This window comes from Pleurodeles waltl, chromosome 1_2, assembly GCF_031143425.1.
Source record: "Pleurodeles waltl isolate 20211129_DDA chromosome 1_2, aPleWal1.hap1.20221129, whole genome shotgun sequence".
Classification (NCBI taxonomy): Eukaryota; Metazoa; Chordata; class Amphibia; order Caudata; family Salamandridae; genus Pleurodeles; species Pleurodeles waltl.
In genome coordinates, this window is record NC_090437.1 from 1,225,497,625 (window position 1) to 1,225,523,010 (window position 25,386).

A 25,386-nucleotide genomic window follows, 5' to 3' on the forward strand; every position below is an offset into this window, starting at 1 on the left:
AAACATGCGGCTGCTGCAATTAAATGTGGGAACACGGAATACAGAGACAGCGTAATCCTGAAGCCATCTCGGGCCTCTTCAATACATTTAAAGCCAGTCCCTTCCCCTTCAGCTCACTCTTGCAGCTTTCTGCTTTCTCCCATTGTGACGCTTTTTCAATTTTCTCTTCCTCCGCCTTTCCCATACGTGTCTTTTGCTCGCAGCAAATGCTTGAGGCTTGAGGCAGAAGAATAAGCGCCGGCCCTCAAAAATAAGTGGTGGTGCTCAGCACCGGAAACAACAAGCACAAATTAAGAACTGGCCCAAAGCAATGCTAGCACCCTCAGGGTTGAGGGCCTATAACAGAAATGTTGCACTGGTTTAAAAGACAGGGTAAATATATTTTGCACTATTTTTCTGCTGCTGTAACATGGAATGGAGTAAATACATTTTCCTCAGTACATATTTAAAGCACATCTTTTGCACGAGGGGAAAAATAGATTAAATGGATATCAGCGCCACTGAACAAACTAGCTTTGCGTCAATTATAGCCCATATTCTACATTTGAAAACCGGAGAAAAAGTTATGTTCACTTATCACTAAAGTCCTAAAAACTGTTTGAACTCAATTTGGGCCGTATTTACCTCTTTGGCAACACTGTTTGGGCCTCTTCTACAACAAAAGTGACATAACTGCTGCAAAGGGTTTTCCCACACCTGTTATCACCAGAGTAAGTTTAGGTAATATGGCATCATGGTTAAGGTGCCATGATTGCTAGGCCATTGCATGAAGCGCTCCATAGTACTTAATTTATGCTGATCGCCTATATACGCACAGAGAGGCAGAAAAGAGAGAAAAATAGGAAAACTCAAAAGGGGAGAAAGCATGGATGGAAAAGAACTTGATAGAGTGAGATAAAGAAAAGGAAGTGTAGGATGATGGAAGTAAAAAGCACAGGGTGTAAAGACTAGGCAAGTTTTCTGTTCAGTAACCCAGACATTTACGGACAAAATTGTAGCTCCTGCAAATGCTTATGTGTGTTTTTAAACAAATTAAACACTTAGGCCCATATGTTTGGGCTTTGTGGTGCAGGGCAGGGCAGCAAGTCACCTTGCTGCCCTGCATCACAGGGAAAGAGCAAGAATGCCCTGTATTTATCCAATACGGCAAATTGCTGCCCTTTCCCTTCGCGCTGGCGCCCTTTTGTCTGCCTAGTGCCAATGCATGCACCTTTGCACCATGGTGCAAGGGTGCCTGCATTGCATGCAGCATTGGTTTTGGGCAGAAAGGGACACCTTCCTGCACAAAAACTATCCTGAGAATCCAGGACACATAGAAAGAGGAAAAAGCGAGGAGAAATAAACCTATTTCTCCTCGTTATGCCTCTCCTGAGAAACCATATCTTTTTGTTGAATTCCCAGTTTTACAAGTTCTTGTAAATCTGAGAATGTCTCAACATCCATGGATGTTGCATGGGAACACCCATGCAATACCCAAAGAAACACCTCCCTGGTGCAGAGTAATGTAACACAGCTATTTGTGCTGCTTTACAAGCTGGCCTGGCTTCATAAATCCCACTTAACGTTTGTGTTGCCCCTGCACCACATTCCGTGGTGCAGGTGTGACACAAACCAGTCCATCAATATCGCCCTAGGTGTGGAGTTATGGCCTTGTAAGGCCCAGTGTACAGAGTGTTTTCACAAAAGTTTTGTGGAGTTTTGGGCTTAGAAGTCCCAGTGCAACGAAGGGAATATTTACAAGTCCCATGCTCCACCGGAGCGTCACTTTCTTAAGACGCTCTGGCAGCTAAGACTGCAGAACCATATCAGGCCACACAAAGCCATTTTATATGGCTTTTCATGACCTAATAGATATGGAGTAAGGCAATGCAGCACAGGTTGCTGCGTTGCCTTACTCTGCGTCGGGGGGGAGGGTTCTGTGGGCGTTGCAGTGGATTTTCCCACACAACAGCCATGGATTTTGATGATGCCCCAGATTTACTAAATGACGTAAACCTGGCACATCGCCAAAACCTTAGCCTCCCCAGGAGTGGTGCAAAGAGTATAAATAAATGTAGTTCTCTTCCTATTTTCCTCTTTCCACATGGAAAGAGGAAAACACCTCTCCAGATTGTTTTTCTACAGGAAGGTGCCCATTCCTGCACAAAAACAAACCTGCATGCAACGCAGACACCATTGCTCCACGCCCTACGCCAATCTGTTGTTCTGTGCCTGGCAAAAAGTCATTTTTTTCACAGCCGCGCATCAGGTTATATAAAATACAGTGCGCGCCTTTGAGATCGTGTATCTGACTGGGGAATAACAGCCTTGGAATTCCTGATCACCTGCGCTTTCCTGTTCAATATCATTGCTCCATAACATATCTGAAAAACAAACCCACTGAATGGCGACAACCCTTAATAAAGCATTTTGAATGACGTCTGTTTCCCGGAGCCAGCTGAGGAGAGCACCTGAGAGCTCGCGCACACCTGCGGTGCCCTCATCACTCCAGCCTCTCGCGGTGCAGGCCTGCGTGAGGCCTATCCGTCCTGACAGGAATATCTCCTGACACGGTGAGTAATGACGGCCTGACAAACACGTTAAGTCAACGTATTCTCTTCCAGAACGTCTTTTATTTCATTCACTCCGGCTAAGGAAGTCCCAAGACCAAAACACCTGGTAGGTGGGATTCTAGCCAAAGCTTTTAAGTCTGCCACCGAAGCGAAACAAAAGCGATCTAATCTTGGAGTTCTCTCCAGCCCTGTTTGAGCGCACATGCACGGGAGCCGGACTGTCGAGAGACGACTTCTTTCATTACCTGGGCGTCAGGTGTGGCACGCCGAGAAGCAGCTGCTCTCGCTGGAAATGCTGGCCACAGTTACAAAACCTAACCTTTCAGGGCCTGGTTCACACAGTGTTTACCGTGAGTAATTGTGTTTTGGCTGTGTGTTGCTTCTGTATTTCTGCAGCACTTTCAGGGGCATATTTACAAGCAAGTGGCAGCATCAGTCCTGATGCGCCACTTTTCTTGCATCGTCCTGTGCCCATATGTGCGTCCTATTTACAGTGCAGCACACCATGGCGAAAGTTAGGACAATAGCATAAAAAATGGTGACGCTTTGCAGGATAACCACCAAAAAGTATGGCACTAATCCTGCAAAGTCAAGGGAGGCCCATTGAAAATCATAGCAGTGCCACTTTAAAGCCTGCCTCAGGCAGACATTAACAAGCATTTGCAATGCAATGGGTCTCGTTTTAGAGCTCTTAACATTGTAAATTCCTAACTGAACTTTTCTTCCCACTTAAACTGAAAATGAAAAGTAAAACAGTTCACATAAGCAAGCCGATTCAAAGCGCCACGGCCTGCATAAGCGAGAAGGAGAGACACAAAAGGAAAAAGAAGTTGTGCAATTATCCCCGTTGACTCTGGTCGATGTCCAAGGCAGTAACCAAAACGCCCCAAGGAGGGACAAACATAAAGCATTTACCAATGATAACAAAGGATTTTTGAAAGGCAAGCCCATGAACAAGTGATAGTGATGGGCATGCGGTGGGTGTGGTTAAAAGCCCACAGATAGATTACAACAGGTTTGAGCCCTTTCACACTCAACCTAAAAATGATGCTAAAAATAGCACAGTGAAAGCTTGTAATTTTCAATGCATCATTTTTACAGGCCTCCCTGTGTGGAAATGCCCCTCTTGCATACATTATGCCTGGCACAGGTAGAATGTGGCGCAAGGGTTTGCAAAGTGGCGCAATGCATGCATTGTGCCACTTTGTAAATATGGCACGGGGAAATGGCCTCCTTAACGTTACATTAGCATAAAAAAAGATTGCTAGTGTGACACAAGGGGCTTGTAAATATGCCCCTCAGTTTTTTAAGATTTACGTGGTGTTATGGTACTTGTAGTGATCACTTTAGTAAAGGGATAAAAGAACATGGATGAAAGGAAAAAAACTGTTCTTGATGAGATACTCACATGGGGACCCCAGAAAATTTAGAGATCTGTTTCCCTAAATCAATCACAAAGAGTTTACTCAGAGCAAGCATGTCTTATTCTCATAAATTAATGAGATAACATTTCTGATGCAGGGGTAAGACACAGCTACTTAGAGTAAAAGTGTTGTTTTGTTTAGAAGCCACATGGCAAATATTTCAATGGGTGTAGCAAGTGGGTGGCTTGAGTGCACTTAGCCCAACTATCCGGCAGTGCATCCCAATTTCACAATTTGATGTAGAGTAATGTAGCAAAACCAGGCAAATGAGTCCATAACTCTTAGGTTATAGATATCACTTTGTATGGTCACTGAGACACAACTCCCAACAATATATTACTTTTAGATGTTCCTTGAGATGGTTAAGATTAGAAACACGTGACATCACACAAAACTAATTCCGCCTCGACTGCATGAAACACAAGCTCAGAAAGGGTTCTGAAGACACTCACTCTGCACATAATGCCCAATGTTTATTGGCCTAATTCACAAACTGCACTCTGTAGTACATTTTATAGTACTACAGTACATATGATAGTATATGGGTCTGGCTCCAGTCAAATGAGAAATGTCTTGCCATTATGTCCATGACGCACTACAGGCTCTGGCACAAGATCACTCAGAGTCTTGGGAGGGGCCCTGATTGTGCCTCATGTTGAATATTGAACACAGGTAATGCAATGCTGAAGGAAGGCCCAGACATCCCTGGCAGCTGGGTGCATGTCACACACTGCACCTGCCTGGCTAGTGATGCCTCGTCCATCTGCGGATACCATCTGTACGGCACCTAACCTTACTTTGCTCACAGATGTATCCCAGGAGCAGGATAGTACCACCAGGACCAACACAATGGTGTTGCCCACTCTACCCCCGGGGTGTGACACTTGTCCCCTCCCCAGGGATAACTCTGTCCACCCTGACAGCAAGCCACAGTGGTTACTGACAGCTGTCAGGGATGGGAGCCAGGCCCCAGGCCTCTCAAAGCTCTCCAACCACTGAGGATGTGGAGAGTGTGGGGCGGTAGCCCCAGGTGCTGGGCACCCTTTAACCACTCTCCCTTCCACCAGGTCAGGGATGACAGCCTGAACCAGGTCCTCCCCTCTGGGGCTTTGTACCCTCCCTCCTTGAGCGGTACCCCCAGAGCCCAACATGGTCAGGGTGCTTATAGAAGCTGCCCTGCACCATTTCTCCACCAGTGCAGGGCTGTTAACCTGCAACTGGCCCTTCAACCTGGGCTCTGTACCTTCTTGTTGGACTAGGGCCCGGGGTGAGGCTTCCTTCCCCCTGCCCTCCCTTCTGGGGTCCAGCACCCTCCAACTAGGAGTGGCCTCCTCAGAAGACAACATGGTAGGGACACTGTTATCAGTAGCCCCTCCCTCCAGGTCCAGGGGGACACCCTGAACCTGGTCTTGTAGCCCAGGGTTTGTACCCTCAGACTGGATCATTGCCTGGCAAACCAGGACTTTCTGAGGGGCACACCTACCCCCCACCAGGTCAGAGTTTAACCTCTGAACCTGGCCATCCAACCCAGAGTCACCACCCTGAGGTTGAACAATTGCCTGGCACACCAGGACTTCTTGGGGGGCACACTGACCCCCCACCAGGCCAGAGTTTAACCCCTGAACCTGGTCATCCAACCCAGAGTCACCACCCTGAGGTTGAATAATTGCCTGGCATGCCAGGACTTCCTGGGGGGACACGCTCACCCCCCCACAAGGGACACACCGTCCCCAAGGGCTACACAAGAGTCTGGCTGGCGCAGGTCTCCTGACCTCTGCCCATCTGGCAGAGTCTGGATCTCCCCCAAACCAGAAACGGTTTCACCTGGGTCATTCCTGGGGGGGCTCTGCTCTCAGAGCTGACCCCTGACTCTTCAGGGCCTCCACTGGGGCTAGCAACCCCCTCCCAACCCTCTGTCTGGACTTCTGCACCCCCTCACTAGGAGTGGTACTGGCAGACACCAGAACTGGTGGGATGCTGGCTACAGTCACCCCCCACAAGTTCTTCTGACACTGCGGGGCCTCCCTCAACAGGTGGCCCTACGGTACAGGCTAGGCTTCCCTCCTGGCGTTCCCTCATGGAACCCTCTAGGACCTGGGACCTACCTGGGACACTACAATCCTCTCCCACCTCACTTGGTTGGGAAACACCTAGACCACTCCCTTCAGGAGCACCCCCAAATGCCTCTTCAGACTCTCTGGTACTCACCCAGAAGTCTGCCTCCATTGTAAGCTCCCTGGGGTCAGAGAACTCACACTCCACCTGGTGTTGGCGTAGCTCTGGAAAATAAGGACCAGACATATGCTCTCCAGCAATTACATCACTCTGCCCTTCACATATATTAACCACAGTGCCCATCACCCAACCATCCAGTGACTCAGCCTTGAAAAAGCACTCTACTTCACCCTCCTGAGACTGGTGAGACAGTATCTGACTGTCCCTGACACTCAACCCATACTGTTCTGGGATGTCTCCACACTCTATATCCAGGACGTCCATCGGGGGGAACCCTTTTCCCTGTCACTTTCTTCTAGAGCCAGTAAAGTGTCCCTCCCCCCAGTAGGAAAATGACTCCCTGTACCAGTTCCCCCATTCCTTCTCAGGGACCCTGTGCATAACGGGAACTACCTCATACTCTTGAACTGCCTGGGGTGTGTCAACTCCCTTCTTCAAGTTGGGCACCACATCTCTGGGCTTGTGCCCTTCTTCAGCAGTACTGGGTGCAAGATTTTTGTTGCCACCATCTGAACTGGACTCGGCCCTTCCAGCTTCCAGTTTCAGCTCTTCACAGCTCAGCTCCTGAGCTGCAATCCTTTCTTTTTCCAGGGCTAAGGCTCTTGCCGCCTCAGCCCTTTCAATAAAGTAATCTAGCTCCTCTCTCCACCGCTCTGCCTCTAGGAGCCATTCATCTCTCACTGGTTCTCTTTCCTCATCTGAGTAGTCCTCCTCCTCATCTGAGCAGTCCTCCTCCTCATCTGAGGAGTCCTCAGTCATTTGGTTTTTTGCTGCCTCTTCCTCTGCCCATATTTCTTCCCCCCAGGCTATGTAGATATCTAGCAGTTCCATCTTAGTGGATCTCCTTGACATAGGAAGTCCCCATTTTCTGCAAAGCCTCCTTAGGTCAGCCTTGGTCAGGGATTCAGTAGGCACAAAGAATGACACCCGGTAAGTACCCATTCCCAATCTGGCAAGGTATCACAGGCAAAACCAAAATCCAAAGTCCAAAATATCAATAATATATCGAGGAGGACATCAGAGAACCAAAAGCAAAAAGATGAAAAATCAAGTTGACCTTCAACTGTGGGTAGGTAGTGAAATACTTAGCTACTGTATGTCACTGCACAAATACAAATCCTATCCTCACCGCTGATCACCAATGTTAGAAATTGGGTTTTTGGTTGGCAGTCAGGTTACCCTCTGTCCAAGCAAGAACCCTCACTCTAGTCAGGGTAAGTCACACACAATCAAAATCATCCTGTGCCCACCCTCTGGTAGCTTGGCACGAGCAGTCAGGCTTAACTTAGAAGGCAATGTGTAAAGTATTTGTGCAATAAATCATACAATAACACAATATAGCACCACAAAAATACACCACACAGTGTTTAGGAAAATATAATATTTATCTGGATATTTGTAGGTCAAAAACGATAAAAGATGCAATAGGAAATTGTAGAGATATCACTGAAAAGTGATATAAAGGGGGTTATTACAACTTTGGAGGAGGTGTTAAACCGTCCCAAAAGTGACGGTAAAGTGACGGATATACCACCAGCTGTATTATGAGTTCCATAGGATATAATGGACTCGTAATACGGCTGGTGGTATATCCGTCACTTTACCGTCACTTTTGGGACGGATTAACACCTCCTCCAAAGTTGTAATAACCCCCAAAGTGTCTTAAGTCTTTAAAAAGCAACCAAAGTCTCTTTCAAGCACAAAGTAGCTGGTTTGGAGTGGAAAATCTCTGCAGAGGGCCACGGAGGAGAAGATGCGTGGAAAAATGGAGTGTGCGTTGGTTTCACCCCTTCACACACGGACTCGCGTCATTATTTTCCACGCTGGGAGACGTGTGTCATTCTACGGGAAGAAAAATGGTGTGTGCGTCGGTTTCGCCCCTTCACACACGGACTTGCGTCGTTATTTTTCACTCGGGAAAGACGTGCGTCGTTTTCCGGCATGCGGACCGTCTCCTTCTGTGGATCGCGGGATTACCAGATGTCCCAGGGTCTGTGCGTGGATTCCTCGGCTTGTTATCCGGCTGCGCGTCGTTCCGGGTTATGTGCGTGGAATTTTCTTTCTCACGGCAGGGGTCGCGTCGATTTCCTCTCTGGAAGTCGGGCGGCGTTGTCCATGCGAGGCCGTGCGTCGAAGTTCCGGTCGCACCGCGGGCGTCGCGTCGAGCGGCATCTTTCTGGATCGGCGTGCGGTGAATTTCTCACCGCAGAGCAAGCTGTGCACCAAATTTTTCGGCGCACGAGGAGTCCATATGAAAAAGAGAAGTCTTTATGGTCCTGAGACTTCAGGGAACAGGAGCCAAGCTCTATCCAAGCCCTGGGAGAGCACTTTTGCAGCCAGACAAGAGTTCAGCAAGGCAGCAGGCCAACAGCAAGGGAGCAGTCCTTTGTAGAAAGCAGACAGGTGAGTCCTTTGAGCAGCCAGGCAGTTCTTCTTGGCAGGATGCAGGTTCTGGTTCAGGTTTCTTCTCCAGCAAGTGTCTGAGGTGGTAGGGCAGAGGCCCTGTTTTATACTAAATTGTGCCTTTGAAGTGGGGGTGACTTCAAAGAGTGGCTAAGAAGTGCACCAGGTCCCCTTTCAGTTCAATCCTGTCTGCCATGGTCCCAGTAGGGGGTGTGGCAGTCCTTTGTGTGAGGGCAGGCCCTCCACCCTCCCAGCCCAGGAAGACCCATTCAAAATGCAGATGTATGCAAGTGAGGCTGAGTACCCTGTGTTTGGGGTGTGTCTGAGTGAATGCACAAGGAGCTGTCAACTAAACCTAGCCAGACGTGGATTGTAAGGCACAGAAAGATTTAAGTGCAAAGAAATGCTCACTTTCTAAAAGTGGCATTTCTAGAATAGTAATATTAAATCCGACTTCACCAGTCAGCAGGATTTTGTATTACCATTCTGGCCATACTAAATATGACCTTCCTGCTCCTTTCAGATCAGCAGCTGCCACTTCAACAGTGTATCAGGGCAGCCCCAGTGTTAGCCTATGAAGGGAGTAGGCCTCACAGTAGTGAAAAAACTAATTTAGGAGTTTTACACTACCAGGACATATAAACTACACAGGTATATGTCCTGCCTTTTACCCACACAGCACCCTGCTCTAGGGGTTACCTAGGGCCCACATTAGGGGTGACTTATATGTAGAAAAAGGGGAGTTTTAGGCTTGGCAAGTACTTTTAAATACCAAGTCGAAGTGGCAGTGAAACTGCACACACAGGCCTTGCAATGGCAGGCCTGAGACAAGGTGAAGTGGCTACTTAAGTGGGTGGCACAACCAGTGCTGCAGGCCCACTAGCAGCATTTAATCTACAGGCCCTAGGCACATATAGTGCACTCTATTAGGGTCTTACAAGTAAATCAAATAGCCAATCATGGATAAACCATTCAACAGTACAATTTACACAGAGAGCATATGCACTTTAGCACTGGTTAGCAGTGGTAAAGTGCCCAGAGTTCAAAAGCCAACAACAACAGGTCAGAGAAAATAGGAGGAAGGAGGCAAAACGTTTGGGGATGACTCTGTCAAAAAGCCAGGTCCAACATGTACCGAATGTTGTGCTCTAAAGTGCATCTCATACCTACAGCATGATGTAAATTCAGTTAAAAGTTTAAGAAACAGCACAGTAGTTGGCCCCATGTTTGCCAGACTGAACAGAAGAAGGAATAGTGGTCCCAGTTTTTTAGAAATTATAAAGTAGTCAATTATTGCCCAAGGTTGGTATATGCCGATTTTTAAGTCTGCCATCCTAAGTTATGTTTATAATGACAGAACCATGAGGAATGCTGTTAATTGCCTGTTTAGGCCGAGTACATTATGTAAATGTGATATGTTTTCTTGTAATTGTTATTGCTTGTCAGATTTATCCAGCTGAAAAGTAATTTTGTAGGTACATTAAAAAAACATATGTTTAAAATAAACATTTCTCTCAGTTCCTGTACAGGGAGCGTTCTTTACCTTATTCAATGGAGAACTGGTGCTTTTAGGTCATGTTATGTTTATTTGTGAAGTGCACTATCACTAGCGAGGGTATCCTGGCACTGAGCAGGTGTGTGTGCCTAACCCTGACTTGGGTAGGGTGGAAAATGGAAAAGCCAGGTTGTTATAGAGTTCCTACGAATTAAGTAGGACTGTGTATCCGGGCAGCGTAAAGTTCAGGATATAGGGACTCAGTCTGTCTATGCCACCAGGAAATGTTGACACAATTCCTAGTTAGCTCACAGCAACCCATCTGAACCCCTAAACATACTAGGGTACCAAATAGTATTGGCAGCCTCGAACATGACTACTCAGATTCCCAGGGAAATCGTGGATAGAACTCTACACTTTTGTTTTCACTTTGCATGCCCAAGGTCAGACACAAGAAAGATACAAACATGTATTTTCAAACATTTATTGAAACAATCGTATTCATGTATAGAAAGCATCAGCTGTGATTATGAGGCAGATGAAACAAAGCAGGGTAACCATCATTATAAGAATGTTAAAAAAGATAAACAATTCAATCATGATAACGCTACTGTGTTGGTACACTCCTATCTGGTACTACCTCCACTATTGAGAGCATAGTGGGAGTACCCTCTGCCAGATTAATTGGGACAGTCTAATCCACCATACCTGGATAAAATGTACCGGAAAGCCAGGGAGCCTGTCTGGTGTAGTGCAGGCTATCCTCACTTGCAAGATGGAGGCCAGAGTCAGGAGGTCTGCATCTCGGTCACATGCACCTTGTTCCAGGATAATCCCATCAGAAGTGCTCCTCTGCCAAATATAGCACAGACATAGGGCCTGATTCTAACTTTGGAGGACGGTGTTAAACCGTCCCAAAAGTGGCGGATATACCACCGACCGTATTACGAGTCCATTATATCCTATGGAACTCGTAATACGGTAGGTGGTATATCCGCCACTTTTGGGACGGTTTAACACCGTCCTCCAAAGTTAGAATCAGGCCCATAGTTTTTATAATGAAGCACTGCTCATATAGGACAGTGTCAGAAGTGCAGGATTTATGCGATGATATGTCTGCAATTGTGGAGCTGTCTCCAAAGGACAATCATGATAGAAGAACATCACATTCTGTGTGCCTAGCCTTGGATGGATTGTACAGACTGCATGGCAGCAACGCTTACAAGAAATAGGCTGCATGTGCAGTGTCTTCTCAGTACTTCTCAGTACTTTATGGCATGAGTGAAAAACCATGTAAATCATCACCATCAGAAAAAGATGCTAAGTCAAAATATGTGATCTAAAATGGAAACTCTGTGCGGGGGTTGTCATGCTTCACCAGAAACTCCCCTTGGGTGTGGGACATTTAGCTCAAAATAAAATAAACCATAACAACTAGCATAAATGGAAATACAAAATGAATGCATATGTTAAATATGAACATACTTGAATAATAAAAGCAGAGGAAAGCCATATTTAAAACATGCCAATTAAGACGAAACCCCCAAAAAAGCTAATAAAAACAAATTGCTTAAAAACAAGGGGCAGAATAGAAAAATCTAGGAGGCTTCGAAAAATGTTGCCATGTCAAGAGTCAGTGGGGCCCAGCAAGGAACCCGCATCCACAGACACCAGATCCACACTGGCCTTTGAAACTAGTTCCAATGAACAGACCATGTCAAATCCAGCAAGCTCAGCAGACACTCAAGGCATGACAGCTGGTAGTGTATCCACAATGTTAGAGCCAGACCTTAGGAATCCAAGAGCCAAAGCACCCACACTGACTATAAATTATTACTCATAATATGCATCCAGCAGCAATAGCAGCCTCATAGGACAGTAAAGAAGGTGAGGGCTGAACAGATGTACATGCAGATCCATATCCATAAACGGAACCAATTGTGTAGCCAGAAACAAGTCTAGTTCACACTCAAAGGGCATATCAGACGGCAGAACAAAGACCAGTTCACTTTCAGTTCCTGGATCAAAGACACTCAGAAGTACTGTATCATGTGTATCAGCAGGATGTGTTGCAGATTCATCATCGTTTGACATCGAGGCAGAACATCCATTGAGGAATAACACAACTGGTATGTCTCTAAAAACACTGGAAACTAAAGAGTGCAAAAAGGATGGTATCACTCTGAATACAGTCTGAAAAGTGCTCACAAAGCATGACCCAAACACTTTAAAAAATATTCAGTGAACTAGTTCACCAGAATGCTCCAGCAATAGCAATTGGAATTCAGAGGAAGACCTTGCAAGTTGAAGGTTGATAAAAGGTTTCCCGGGGAGATGTTAATGCAACGTCCTTCTGAAACAATAAGGCTTTCAGTTGGCACAACTTATCAAAGTTAACATTAAAAATGGAATGGGAGACCCTACAGCAATTTCCCTAAGCATGTGTGGAGGAGGAAATAGCATGTTATTACAGTAGGTCACATCTCTGGAAAGCGTCACGACATATGGGACACCTGTTTGCATCCCACCACAACCTTTGTTGTTCAGGACCAAATAACTCACATTTGTGAGTAATCAGAGAACTGGTTGAACATGCCTTACAGACAACATGCCTTATTGGACGTGAATTAATTTCACATGCCATGAAGTGTCACCTCTTCACAAAGTAATGAACGGCCAAATGAAGTTTCACATTTGTTTACACTAAGGAAGACTTCACTTTCCCCACTTATACATTTGCAATATAAAGGTAAAATTCCGGACTCTTGAACAAAACTGTCCCCCATCGCTTCATATCTGCTTACTTGTAAATGTTTCCAATAAGATGTAATCTGAAATGTGGAGATTAGTAATGATATGAAGCCATGTATCTGCCACACAGCAGATGGTGTCTAAGCTACTTAAAAGGGCAGTTTTCCTAAAAGCTCACTGTTCAAAATTGTATAAGTTGCATTTTTTTTCACCATCTGTCTCTGTATGCGTGTTAAAATATATGGGAAAAACAATTCCTTTGCGTTGAAATATTTCCATGGTGCACAGTTTGATTTTCAAACCTGCAGTGTCCAACTCAGTTGAATAATTGATCTCAATTGACTCTGCCCATGCTATAAGAGAGACATTGGCAGATGATATAAAATTATTCGAAGAATGAATGCGAATCAACAATGTATTCATTCCCTTATCCACAACAGCCAATGCTTTTTCCAAATTTTCTATGTTGATTTGTCTTACCCATTCAGCAGCACCTTGCTGAGAAATTTTCCAAATCTCATTGTAAATAGTGTGTAGGGACCATTTTAAATGTGGTGACCGAGGGGATAACACGAAATCTTGTAAACCCATGCCATTAAAAAAGAGGGATAGGTGTTTCGTAATTGCAGATAACTTGGAGGGTTGTAACCATTGCTGCCATAATTTCCCTACGGTATGGGTGCTAATTATCCCTGAATTCTGTCACTGCAAATACCAGGGGTCTGGTCTGCTAGCTTTAAAACTCTTGAGGAGTTTAAGGGACATGCATGGCAATCATCAGTATCGACTGGCCACACTAACCACCAGTCTGTACCTGAAATTGAAGAATTATATGTACCATACTGAATCATCATGTCATTTAGTTGTTGTTCTGTAAAGTTTTCAAACTATTACCAATTGTCAAAAGTTGCAATGGAGGGGAAGATAGGTGTGCTCATTTCTTTAATTTTAGCCAGACCCATGCAAGTTGTTTGTTGCATTGTTTTGTTCAGGCAAATCATTTCTTTCGGAATGAGACAGGGTCTAAACAAAGCATCAATGCCCTGTACTTGCCAACGGTGTGTTCCCTGAATTGATTTCAAATTGATGTTCTCTTTCAAATACTCATATCCCATTAGGGTCAACTGGGATAGAAATGAGTCTGAATAAATCAATTTAGTTTGTGTGAACAAATTTGTCTTTGCTGGGAAGGGGTAAGTTTATAATAATAAGAACACAGATATAAGAGATTGTGTCCTGAAAAATCTGCGCACTACCTTAAATATGATTTTGAACTACGCACTGGTGGTGTTGGGCAATGTTGCCATTGTGTATAATTAAAAACTACACACGGAGAAGAAGCTCCCTGTAAATAGTGATGAGCATAGTGACGACAGCAAAACATTTTACCATAATTAGCAGAATTCAAATACTACTCTTCAACTTCAAATACAGTGCAACTTTCCAATTCAGAAAGCATGTTTTTTAACATCTCCATGCCCCATTCATGACAAGTGGCACCAGGAGTAATTATGTCATATATAGCAATATTAAACACATGAAGAATTTGTAGTGTTTATGTAGGGCCAACAATATCAAACTGGATCTTATCCCAGACAATTCTATCTGAGACAGGAAATGCAGAAATATTCATGAGGGATGGGTCTCTTTGCACCCCATGTGAAAAGTGTGAGGCTTCAGCACCTCAGCTACCAATTCAGGAGCAGTGCATTCTGGAAGGTCAAGTGCATTCGGAATCAAGAAGAAAACTGTAACAAATGCAATCCATATGAAGGGGAAAAGCAGTGAAATGGCAAGCCAAACATAGGGCCAAGGAGGAATCAGATATGTGTGTTTCAGCCAAAGAAGAAATGCACGTACTCTATTCCATGAAGTGTATGGAGAATTTGAAGAAAATCATCCATGTCGACAAAGTAACCAGAGGCAGTCAGTTCAAAAGAGGGACCTCACATGGTAAAGGGGAACTGGCAGGCTGTTCCTAAGATGGTTTATAATAAACAATTGCATTATTAGTAGCAGCAGTTGAAACTGTAGACTCACTTCTGGAGAATGTCCTGTAGTAGCAGTAGCAACATGAACAACTGGAAGTGTAGCATCTGAAGTCCCCAGCTGTGGAGAAGCATTACTTGCATTACTTAATGCATGTAGAGGGATTTCCTGCAGGTTAGTGAGAGAAGGCAGGGAAATTCCCAGGAGTCCACGTACCAACTGTCCACATGGTATAGCTTTATTAGATCCATTAAAACAAATCTTTTTTTACAACCAGCAAGTGGAGAAAATGTCACAGATCTGGTACCTTGAATGCCAAAGACTGGCACCGGTGCTCGGTATGATGGGCCAGACTCCTTCTTGTCTATAATCTTCTCTCGAACTAGATACCCAACGTTAGGAATCTAGCCAGATGATGCTGGTTGCTGCTTCACTTCATCAGTGGCAGAACATTTGGAAAGGTCATTTGAGTGCTCATCTCGGAAGTCCTGTAATTCCTGTAAGACAGCAAAATGATAATTGATGTCAAAAGGTGTGTCTGCAACCACTATGCCAGGATAATCAAGATCTGAACTTACATCTGGACCCCAAACAGGACCTCGTAGGGGGCCCAGCCTACCACTGGTCTTCTAGGCAGATTACTTAAAGCTCTCTGGACTACATACAGATGATGGTTCCAACTGACCTGAGCCTAATACTCTAGCGGTTAAGGACTGTTTCAAAGTTGCAGTTTTTCCTTTCACTATCGAATTTCCCTCAGGATGATAGGGAGAGGAATAATGCACAGCAACTCCCAGGTTTCCCATGGTATCCCTGTAAGTCTTGGCACAAATGTTGGTCCCTCGCCTGAGTAGAATACTGCTACTTCATATGCCCCGATGAAGACCTGGAAGTCTTTAATAACAGCTTGAGTGTCAGCCGATCACTGTTGCCAAACTCATAGGCGTAGTAAAGTACCATCTTGCCTGGCATGTTACCCCCATGTTTTACTTATATGTCAGTTTGTTTTTGCTTGTGTCACTGGGATCCTGCTAGCCAGGACCCCAGTGCTCATAATTGTGGCCTGTATGTGTTCCCTGTGTGGTGCCTAACTGTATCACTGAGGCTCTGCTAACCAGAACCTCAGTGTTTATGCTCTCTCTGCTTTTAAAATTGTCACTGCAGGCTAGTGACTATTTTTACCAATTCTGATTGGCACACTGGAACACCCTTATAATTCCCTAGTATATGGTACCTAGGTACCCAGGGTAATGGGGTTCCAGGAGATCCCTATGGGCTGCAGCATTTCTTTTGCCACCCATAGGGAGCTCAGACAATTCTTACACTGGACTGCCACTGCAACCTGAGTGAAATAACGTCCACGTTATTTCACAGCCATTTTACACTGCACTTAAGTAACTTATAAGTCACCTATATGTCTAACTCTCACTTAGTGAAGGTTAGGTGCAAAGTTACTAAGTGTGAGGGCACCCTGGCAGTAGGCAAGGTGCCCCCACATTGTTCAGGGCAATTTCCCTGGACCTTGTGAGTGCGGGGACACCATTACACGCGTGAACTACATATAGGTCAATACCTATGTGTAGCTTCACAATGGTAACTCCGAACATGGCCATGTAACATGTCTAAGATTATGGAACTGTCCCCCCAAGTCAAATCTGGTATTGGGGTGCCAATCCCATGCATCCCCCGGGCTCCAGCATGGACCCCGGGTATGCCAAACTAGCTCTCTAGGGTTTTCTCTGCAGCTACCGCTGCTGCCAACCCTCAGACAGGTTTCTGCCCTCCTGGGGTCTGGGCAGCCCAGTCCCAGGAAGGCAGAACAAAGGATTTCCTCTGAGAGAGGGTGTTACACCTTCTCCCTTTGGAAATAGGTGTTAAGGGCTGGGGAGGAGTAGCCTCCCCCAGCCTCTGTAAGTGCTTTGAAGGGCACAGATGGTGCCCTCCTTGCATAAGCCAATCTAAACCGGTTCAGGGAGCCCCCAGCCCCTGCTCTGGCGTGAAACTGGACAAAGGAAAGGGGTGTGACCACTCCCCTGTCCATCACCACCCCAGGGGTGGTGCCCAGAGCTCCTCCAGTGTATCCCAGACCTCTGCCATCTTGAATGCAGAGGTGTGAGGGCACAATGGAGACCTCTGAGTGGCCAGTGCCAGCAGGTGACGTCAGAGACCCCTCCTGATAGGCTCTTACCTGGTTAGGTAGCCAATCCTCCTCTGAGGGCTATTTGGGGTCTCTCCTGTTGGCTTCTCGTCAGATAACAAATGCAAGAGCTCACCAGAGTTCCTCTGCACTTCTCTCTTCAACTTCTGCCAAGGATCGACCGCTGACTGCTCCAGGACGCCTGCAAAACCGCAACAAAGTAGCAAGATGACTACCAGCAACATTGTAGGGCGTACTCCTGCTGGCTTTCTTGACTGTTTCCTGGTGGTGCATGCTCTGAGGTCTGTCTGCCTTCACCCTGCACTGGAAGCCAAGAAGAAATCTCCAGTGGGTCGACGAAATCTTCCCCCTGCTAACGCAGGCACCAAACTTCTGCATCCACGGTCCTCTGTGTCCCCTCTCATCTTGACGAGCGTGGTCCCTGTATCACAGGAGATGGATCCAAGTGACCCCGACAGTCCAGTGGTCCTTCTGTCCTAATTTGGTGGAGGTAAGTCCTTGCCTCCCCACGCCAGACAGTAATCCTGTGTACTGCATGATCTGTAGCTGCTAGGACTTCTGTGCACTTTTGCAAGACTTCCTTCGTGTACAGCACAGCCCAGGTCCCCAGCACTCCGTCCTGCATTGCCCAACTCGCTGAGTTGACCTCCGACTTTGTGGGACCCTCTTTTGTTGTGCTGAGATGACCGCCATTCTCAGATTTCTTGAATGCCTGTTCAGGTACCTCTGCGAGTGCTGCCTGCTTCTGCATGGGCTCTCTCTATTGGTGAGCGCCCCTCTGTCTCCTCCTCCAAGGGGCGACCTCCTGGTCCTTCCTGGGCCCTGGCAGCACCCAAAATCTCCAACCGCGACTCTTGCAGCTAGCAAGGCTAGTTTGCAGTCTTTATGTGTGGAAACAACTCTGCATCCTCCAGCACACCGTGGGACATCTTCTGACCAAAGGAGAAGTTCCTGACACCTTCCGTTGTTGCAGAATCTTCGGCTTGTTCCACCCGGATGCAGCCCTTTTGCACCTTCATCCGGGGTTTAGTGGGCTCCTGCCCCCGCTGGACACTTGCGTGACTCTTGGACTTGGTCCCCTTCCTTTGCAGGTCCTCAGGTCCAGGAATCTGGCTTCAGTGCTTTGCAGTCAGTTGTTGCCTTTGCAGAATCCACTATCTCGACTTTACTGTCTTTCTGGGGTAGTAGGGTAACTCTACTCCTACTTTCCAGGGTCTTGGGGTGGGGTATCTTGGACACCCTTAGTGTTTTCTTACACTCCCAGCGACCCTCTACACACTACACTAGGCCTGGGGTCCATTTGTGGTTCGCATTCCACTTTTGGAGTATATGGTTTGTGTTGCCTGTAAGCCTATTGTCTCCTATTGCATTCTATTGTGTTCTACAGTGTTTGCACTACTTTTCTAAGTGTTTTACTTACCTGATTTTGGTTTGTGTGTATAGTTTGTGTATTTTACTTACCTCCTAAGGGAGTATATCCTCTGAGATACTTTTGGCATATTGTCACTAAAATAAAGTAACTCTGAGTATTTTGTTTCTTATGATATAGTGCTATATGATATAAGTGGTATAGTAGGAGCTTTGCATGTCTCCTAGTTCAGCCTAAGCTGCTCTGCTATAGCTACTTCTATCAGCCTAAGCTGCTAGAACACTACTAATCTACTAATAAGGGACACAAGGTGTAAGTACCATCAGGTACCCGCTATAAGCCAGGCCAGCCTCCTACAATAGGAATCTAGACCATGAATCTGTAGCCAGTAGAATACATATAAATGCAACATCTGAGTTCAGAGGTTCTCAATGATCCAAATACACACATTGGAGAGGTTAGTTGGAAATTAAGAACGGTGTCTTTGGTTGGTGCGCTACGGTGGAACATTTAATTTGCTGTCAAATGTCACAACTGAGGACATACTGTTTTGTCTGCTTGTACAGACCAGGCCACCAATGGCGTTTCTGTAGTAAGAAAACGGAAGCCACCACACCAGCATGTACAGACCCCGATTCCTAATGTGCGGCAATAATTGATTCTAGCCTGCAGTCCTAATTGGGTATCACTTGATCAGCTATCCAGGGAAGGTGAGCAAAAGGAATGTTTTGGGCACTCAACAGATTAGAATGTGTTGCTGGATATTTTTTAGGTAATTGGATGCCACTGTGCGAAGTAGTGACAGCAGCCATGATGTCATCATCTACCCTCATGTTAGAAAGCGTAATTGCAGCCACTACAGCAGTCTGGACCACTGCTTATGCACTTTATCAGCCAATGAATTCCTAGCAGCATGTATTCCAACACATTGACGGCTCTGTGTATGAATTACATGAGCCTGTGAGAAGCAATATTTAAGATGCGCCACCTTTACCCAAAGTAAACAATGCTTGATAGTATTCCCTTTAGAGTTTCTGAATCCATTCAGGCACCAGCAATGCACATTTTCATTATAAGACTGGACACAATAATACAAATCACAAACTATGAGTGTGAGGAATTCTGGATCTGTATTTTCCAGTGCCAGAATTAAAGCTTTCAGTTCAGCCAGCTGAGCGGTACAATCCTCTAGGGATTGTGTAAAAGTTTTTTCTGCATGAAATACTCTATCTTTCATAACACAACTTGCTGCTGAACACGCAGCAAAATATTATTGTTTTGTACCAACCATGGGCTGAGCTGAACCATCAGTATATCTTATGTAATCATACTGATCAACAGGCAAAGTATCACCTGGAACAGGGTATTCTTTTTCACACTGAAGGAACTCTTGAGTCTCCAAAGTGGAGTCAAAGACATGTGGCCTCATTACGACATTGATGGTTGGACCAGCCGGCTGCCAATGCAGCGAGGAGGACGCCACCATCATGCCGGCGGCATCCACCCACCATATTACAATGTTCCTGCCGGGCTGAACAGTGGGAACATTGTAATAGAGCGTTCCTGCTGGTGAATCCAGCAGGAATAGTGCTATGATATAGGACCCTGCTCCCTTAAGGGGGCTGAGTCCTATACCGTAGCACAGAGGGGGGCCAACCAACACTCTCGGAATGCGCACTGTCTGTAAATGCACTGCCCATGCCATGGGACCCCAGCACACCCTTACCATCAGTTCAGCGCCGCCCTGACTGAGTACTACTCAGACCACCATCATGCAATCAGGAACCATGTTCCAGCGGGGTTGACGGTCTCCTGGCAGTCCCACCGCCAGGGTCGTAATGTAGTGGTAGGACCACCAAAGTTACGGCAGTCCGACTGTCACCACGAGTGTGGTGGTCCTTGGACCACCACAGTCGCAATAAGGTCTATAGTCGAAATCAGTAGTTGTCAAGGAAGTTTGCCACTGTATCCATCTCAGATGTAAGCCTTTAGTATTAGGAATGCTGGCCTTAGTGACAGCCTCTAAGCCACCACAATTATGTGTTTCCCCTGAACCAATGGTCTTTCCTTTATAGCAGCCATCTGAACTGCAGTCAGTATTTTTTCAGTGGATAAAAAACACATTTCAGCATTGGAATATAAATGTGACATATGTATTCAGCACTATGTCACCCTCATTGAAGGTAACATATAAATGTATAGCCAGTGGACCCTTCAATCATATGTATCACTAAGTCAGTTGTATTGGCAAGAGTATGTGTGTATCTGGATACAGGCATGTCAGTTTGCAGTGTTCTGAGTATTTGTGTGTGTTCTGATGTCCAATGTATACTGGAAAACTCTGGGTGAATTAAATTGTACAACGGTTTAACCCATTGTGCATAATGTGGGATGTATGTTCTACCAATGTTCAGAAAGCTTAAGAGTGATTGTATTTTTTTTAATGGTGTTTGGTGGTTGTAAGAGGATATTTCTCTAAGAAATGTGGCACAACTCTTTTGCCTTTTTTAGACAGCTCATATCCCAAAAAGAGGACACTGAGGAAAGCAATCTTTAATTTTTGAAAAATGAATTTGTAGCCATATTTGGCAAATCCCAGGACTATGTTTTTTACTCTCACTAAATGTGTGTTCAAGTCATCATTCATCACATATGTGTCATCAACGTAGGACAACGCTTCTGAGTCAATTTCTTGTAAAACTTACGTTCTTTGGCAGCGAACAATCCTGGACTGTTCTTATATTCTTATTGGAGTTTGCAACATTTCTTTTGACTTCCTGGGGCGCTGAATGTGGTTAGATCTCTGCTTTTAGGCACTGCATTGTGGCAGAAAATCCATTGGAAATGTTCAATGTTGTTTTATTTTTTTGCGGACTATATTGTTCATTAAAGCTGCACTGTGTGAATTTTGAATTGCAAAAGTGTGTGTGTAACTGTTTAAATGTCTATTGTCTAAGACTATGAGAAAGGAATGATCTGGTTTAATTACAGGAAAAAGATGATTATTCATAGGAGACAAGCAGGGTTCAATTCCATACCAGTATTCTAGTTGTGAGAGAATTTCACTCACAGGAGCTTTTGCTTCATATTTAATTGGGTATTGTGGTTGCACTTATGGGCTAAAGCATATAGGAAATATATGGTAAGGGGAAACCTTATCCCAATCCACATGATTGCGGTATAATCCTCGGGCTTGTGCAAAAGTCCAATCTAAGGCAAACGCTTGTTTAACTGCTTCAGAGACAAGAACAGAGAAGGAAGGTATTATAAAAGATTTTCCTTGTGGGACTTTTCTAACAAACCCAGACAGCCAGTCTACCTCAGCTAAGAGAATGTCATAGCTGTATGATAAATTTTCCCAGAAAATTACTTTAATAATACCCGGTATGTTGCCCTCAGTTTGGATGTCCAAGTCATAAAGTCTGTCAACAGGGCTCAGCTGCTGATTTGGTGTTTCAACTTGATTGAATTCACTAGTTGCTCTCGAAACCAGAAACACTAGAAGGTTCAGGTGAACTACTGTGATGCTTCCTGCGCTGTCCAGCAGCATCAATGCCCCCATCTTGTTCTGAAGGAACGTTCTCAATATGTGTGGCATATTTGGCTGCAATACCTGCCACCACCTTCTTTTAAACTGGGGTTTCTATTGTGGCAGTTTTTCTTCTTTTTTTATGATGATGTCAGATGAGCATTGTGAGTCAGTTTTCCGTTTCACATACTCTTCATGCCTGATTTCTGCTTGTGCAGTTGTCTGGTGAATTCTGAAAGGAACGAGAAGGACATATGTCAGTATGCTTATACCTATCAGGCTGTTTGATTGTATTATGGTTACGTAATTATAACACTTTTCAGTGGGCGCCGATTGCGGAGATCCACCCCGTGTTTTTGTTTAATACTTATTTTTTTGTTTGTCCCAGCAATTTTTAGGAGACTCTGGTGCCTGCTTGGTGTTATCTGTTTCAGATTTGCCTTTAAGCTGTGGTTTATAAGGCCTGGATCCCAAATTATCTCAACCTTTAGATGTGTAGATGCCCACAATAATTTTTGGTAGTTTGCGCTCTTGGTCTGCTACAGGATCCTGCTCAGGGTGTTTGAGTACTGCCAGCCTCACTGCCTCCTCTTTAATATTACTTAAAATAATTGAGGAAACTGTAGCAAAGTTGCAAATTAATTTCATCCCCAAATCCAGGGCAGGGGCAGCCCTGAATTCATTTTGAATCTGCTTTAGCACCTCAGGAAAAATATTAATAGACTGTGTACCATGTGTTATGGTATATATGACAGCAAAAACGGTGCCCCAAGTGGCACAGTCTTCCATAGGGGGAACCATGCCAAGTGGTAGACACACTGTGAGAATATTTTGTTCATCCTGGGATCCCTATGGGGCAACACTCCTTCAAGCTGATTTCCTTTTCGCAACCCAGAATGGAATTTCCTCCCATCTGTGGGGAACCTTATCCATAATTGCATTAATAGTAGGAGGACTAATTAGCACCTCAAAACATGGCTTTTCGAGCAGTAACCCCTCCCATCCCCTTGAGACCCTACCGGGTGAGTAGTGCGCTTAAGAAATTTGTTTGATTGATTGATTGAACATGGGGGACAGGGCGCACGAGTGCAAGGGGTGTAGTGAAATGCACACCACGTGGGCTTCAGCACCACCAATGGGTGCAGCCTTGCACCAATTGTAGTGAGGAGGAGGTGGCTGTACTAGTTTTTTTGTATAGTATCACCTCCCCTCCATGTTGGCAGCAGGTGGCAGGCCGGGCAGTGGGTTCAGCCTGCTGGAGTGTCGGCAGCTGTGGGGAAGGGTGCGCTGTTGCATCCACAGAGCCACTGGGGTTTGGTGCACCCAGCAGCAGCTGATGCACCGCTGGGCAGAGATCATTGACCAGGAGAGGGACCTGCTCGACCTGCTGTGCGTCTAGGTTGTGGGGCTTGTGGAGTACTAGTAATTAATTATTACAAATTTTATTGTGTCCTGTCCTATAATGCTATTTTTTTCAAATAGTATGCTACTCACACTCGGAAGTAAATTAAGTTCATGTAAAGTTACGAATATTATGTGATGCAATTTGAGTGAGCCAGGTGCTCAGTGCTACCTCGTTCTGCTTGTTGCTGTAGATGATTTCTTGGGCTCATTATGCTGATTTTGCTGACTCCACTCTCCTCCTATTACTAAGATAGTGGTACTGTGGTATCAGTAGAAGTAAGAAATATACAACAATGAGTTAGTGTTCTCAGTGTCTTTCTTTTTTGTACAATCACAAGCATTCTTTTAGTGATATATTTATGCATCCATACATTGAAAAAAGGAAAACTGACTGAGTCGGTCCATGAAGGGGTGTTTTCCCAAATGTGATTTGCAAAGCAAAGATCACTCATTGCAATGCATTAGTATTTCCAAATGTAGTTTAGGAAATTTGAAATAGGGTTTAGGTAAAGTGTCAGAAATTAGGAATAGGTCAACTCGATCATATGGTATTAGGCAATCTGATTCAGAAACGTAGTAAAGTACAATTTCAATATGTTACTGCGTTTGCCTTTGCATGCCAAATATTTTCTAGGAGACTAACTGTATCACTAATCTATTTTTTAACTTCTTTATTTCTTACATCTGCACCCAAGGGCAGGAAGAGGGGATTGGAGGGTCAGGCCAAAGAGGGTGCCACCACCAGTGCCATGGCAGGTGGAAGTTCCTCTGCCACCACCAGTGCCGCGGCTACAGCAGACGGCTCTGCTGTGCCCAGTAAGTTCTTGTTAATATTTATTTCTCTAACTTTAACTCTTCCAAATTAGATACATTTTTTCTCCTTTCTCTTATGCTGTGACTGTTTTTTCGAATGCTGTTCATTCTAGTCAATGTTTATTCATGTTATCACACCCGGCATTTTTCTTTTTTCTCGATTTCATGTTTCTGTAGCTGACTTCTTCCTGTTTCTGTATTCTGTAGCTTAATCTTTCGTCTGCTTGGTTATGGAGTTCCTCTCCCCTATCCTTTATTATACCCATGTGGACTGGTATTGTAAGACTATGACACTAGATTAGGTAGTCTACTGGGCATATTGCAGAGTTTGCAGACCCACGCAACCTCTTCTACTTCTGTTTAATGAGAAGGTTTTCTGTTTCTTGCTCATGCTCAAATGACAAGAGGGAGGCCATGGTAATGGTGAACCCCTCCCCTCTCATGCTGTTTTGTATTATCCTAGCAGTTTCGATGACAGTGCAGCATGGCAGTAAAGTAATATGACGGTGGTCCCATTTAATTTCCAAAATTGTCAACCAAAACCAAATCATATGTCCTTAATTGACCTAATTATTATACCCCTTCATTGCGCATGAAATTACTTACAGTCATCATCCTGTCTCTGCCCATCCATTATGCTTGGGTTGATTACTGGCTGTAATTTTCTAACATTGTCATCCAGCAAAATGCCCAAAGTGATAATTTATCTGGGAGAGGAGTTACTGGCGAACTCAACTGTAGTCAAGTGTTGTGGTTGTATTTTGTTAAAGAAAAAAGGGGGAGATGTATGTGGCATCTAAAATGTGCAATGTTGTTTTTTCTAGCCGCACAGACCACCAGTCCTGGGGCAGCACCTGTACGTCAGATGCAGCAGCACTTGAAGGGGTAGTCTCTGTGGTGGCAGGGATAGGTGAAGGTAAGTCACATTGCTTGACGGTTGACAATTACAAGCATATCCACTGTATTTGTTTAGTTAGGCAGATCACAACCATCCATCATAATCCATGGTCTTCCTGCCCATGGCACTTCGCGAGCCTCGAGTCTGACCTATGGGCCATGATGTGATGATGATGACCCCACTTAATTGCAGCATGGTTCAATGCAGCACTTCGGAGTTGGTTGTGCAGTGTGTGTCTATTCCTTTCAATGTAGCATTTACAAAATTTTCAATGGAGTGCAAAGCGAAACAAAAGCAAGGTGTCTTTCTTTTCCCTCCCAGTGCCCACTCAATCACCTCTCCTAGTAGTACCAGCCATACGCATTC

The 25,386-nt window shown here is 45.1% G+C and overlaps 1 long non-coding RNA gene across 1 annotated transcript in view; it reads left to right on the forward strand.

Annotated features, from left to right (window-relative positions):
* Window positions 1–24,106, forward strand: part of LOC138296125 (uncharacterized) — a 151,629-nt gene extending 127,523 nt beyond the window's left edge. The window contains exon 4 of the long non-coding RNA XR_011203769.1: window positions 24,005–24,106. This is a non-coding gene — a long non-coding RNA (uncharacterized lncRNA). The remainder of the gene's footprint in view (window positions 1–24,004) is intronic.
* The last annotated feature ends 1,280 nt before the right edge of the window (window positions 24,107–25,386 follow it).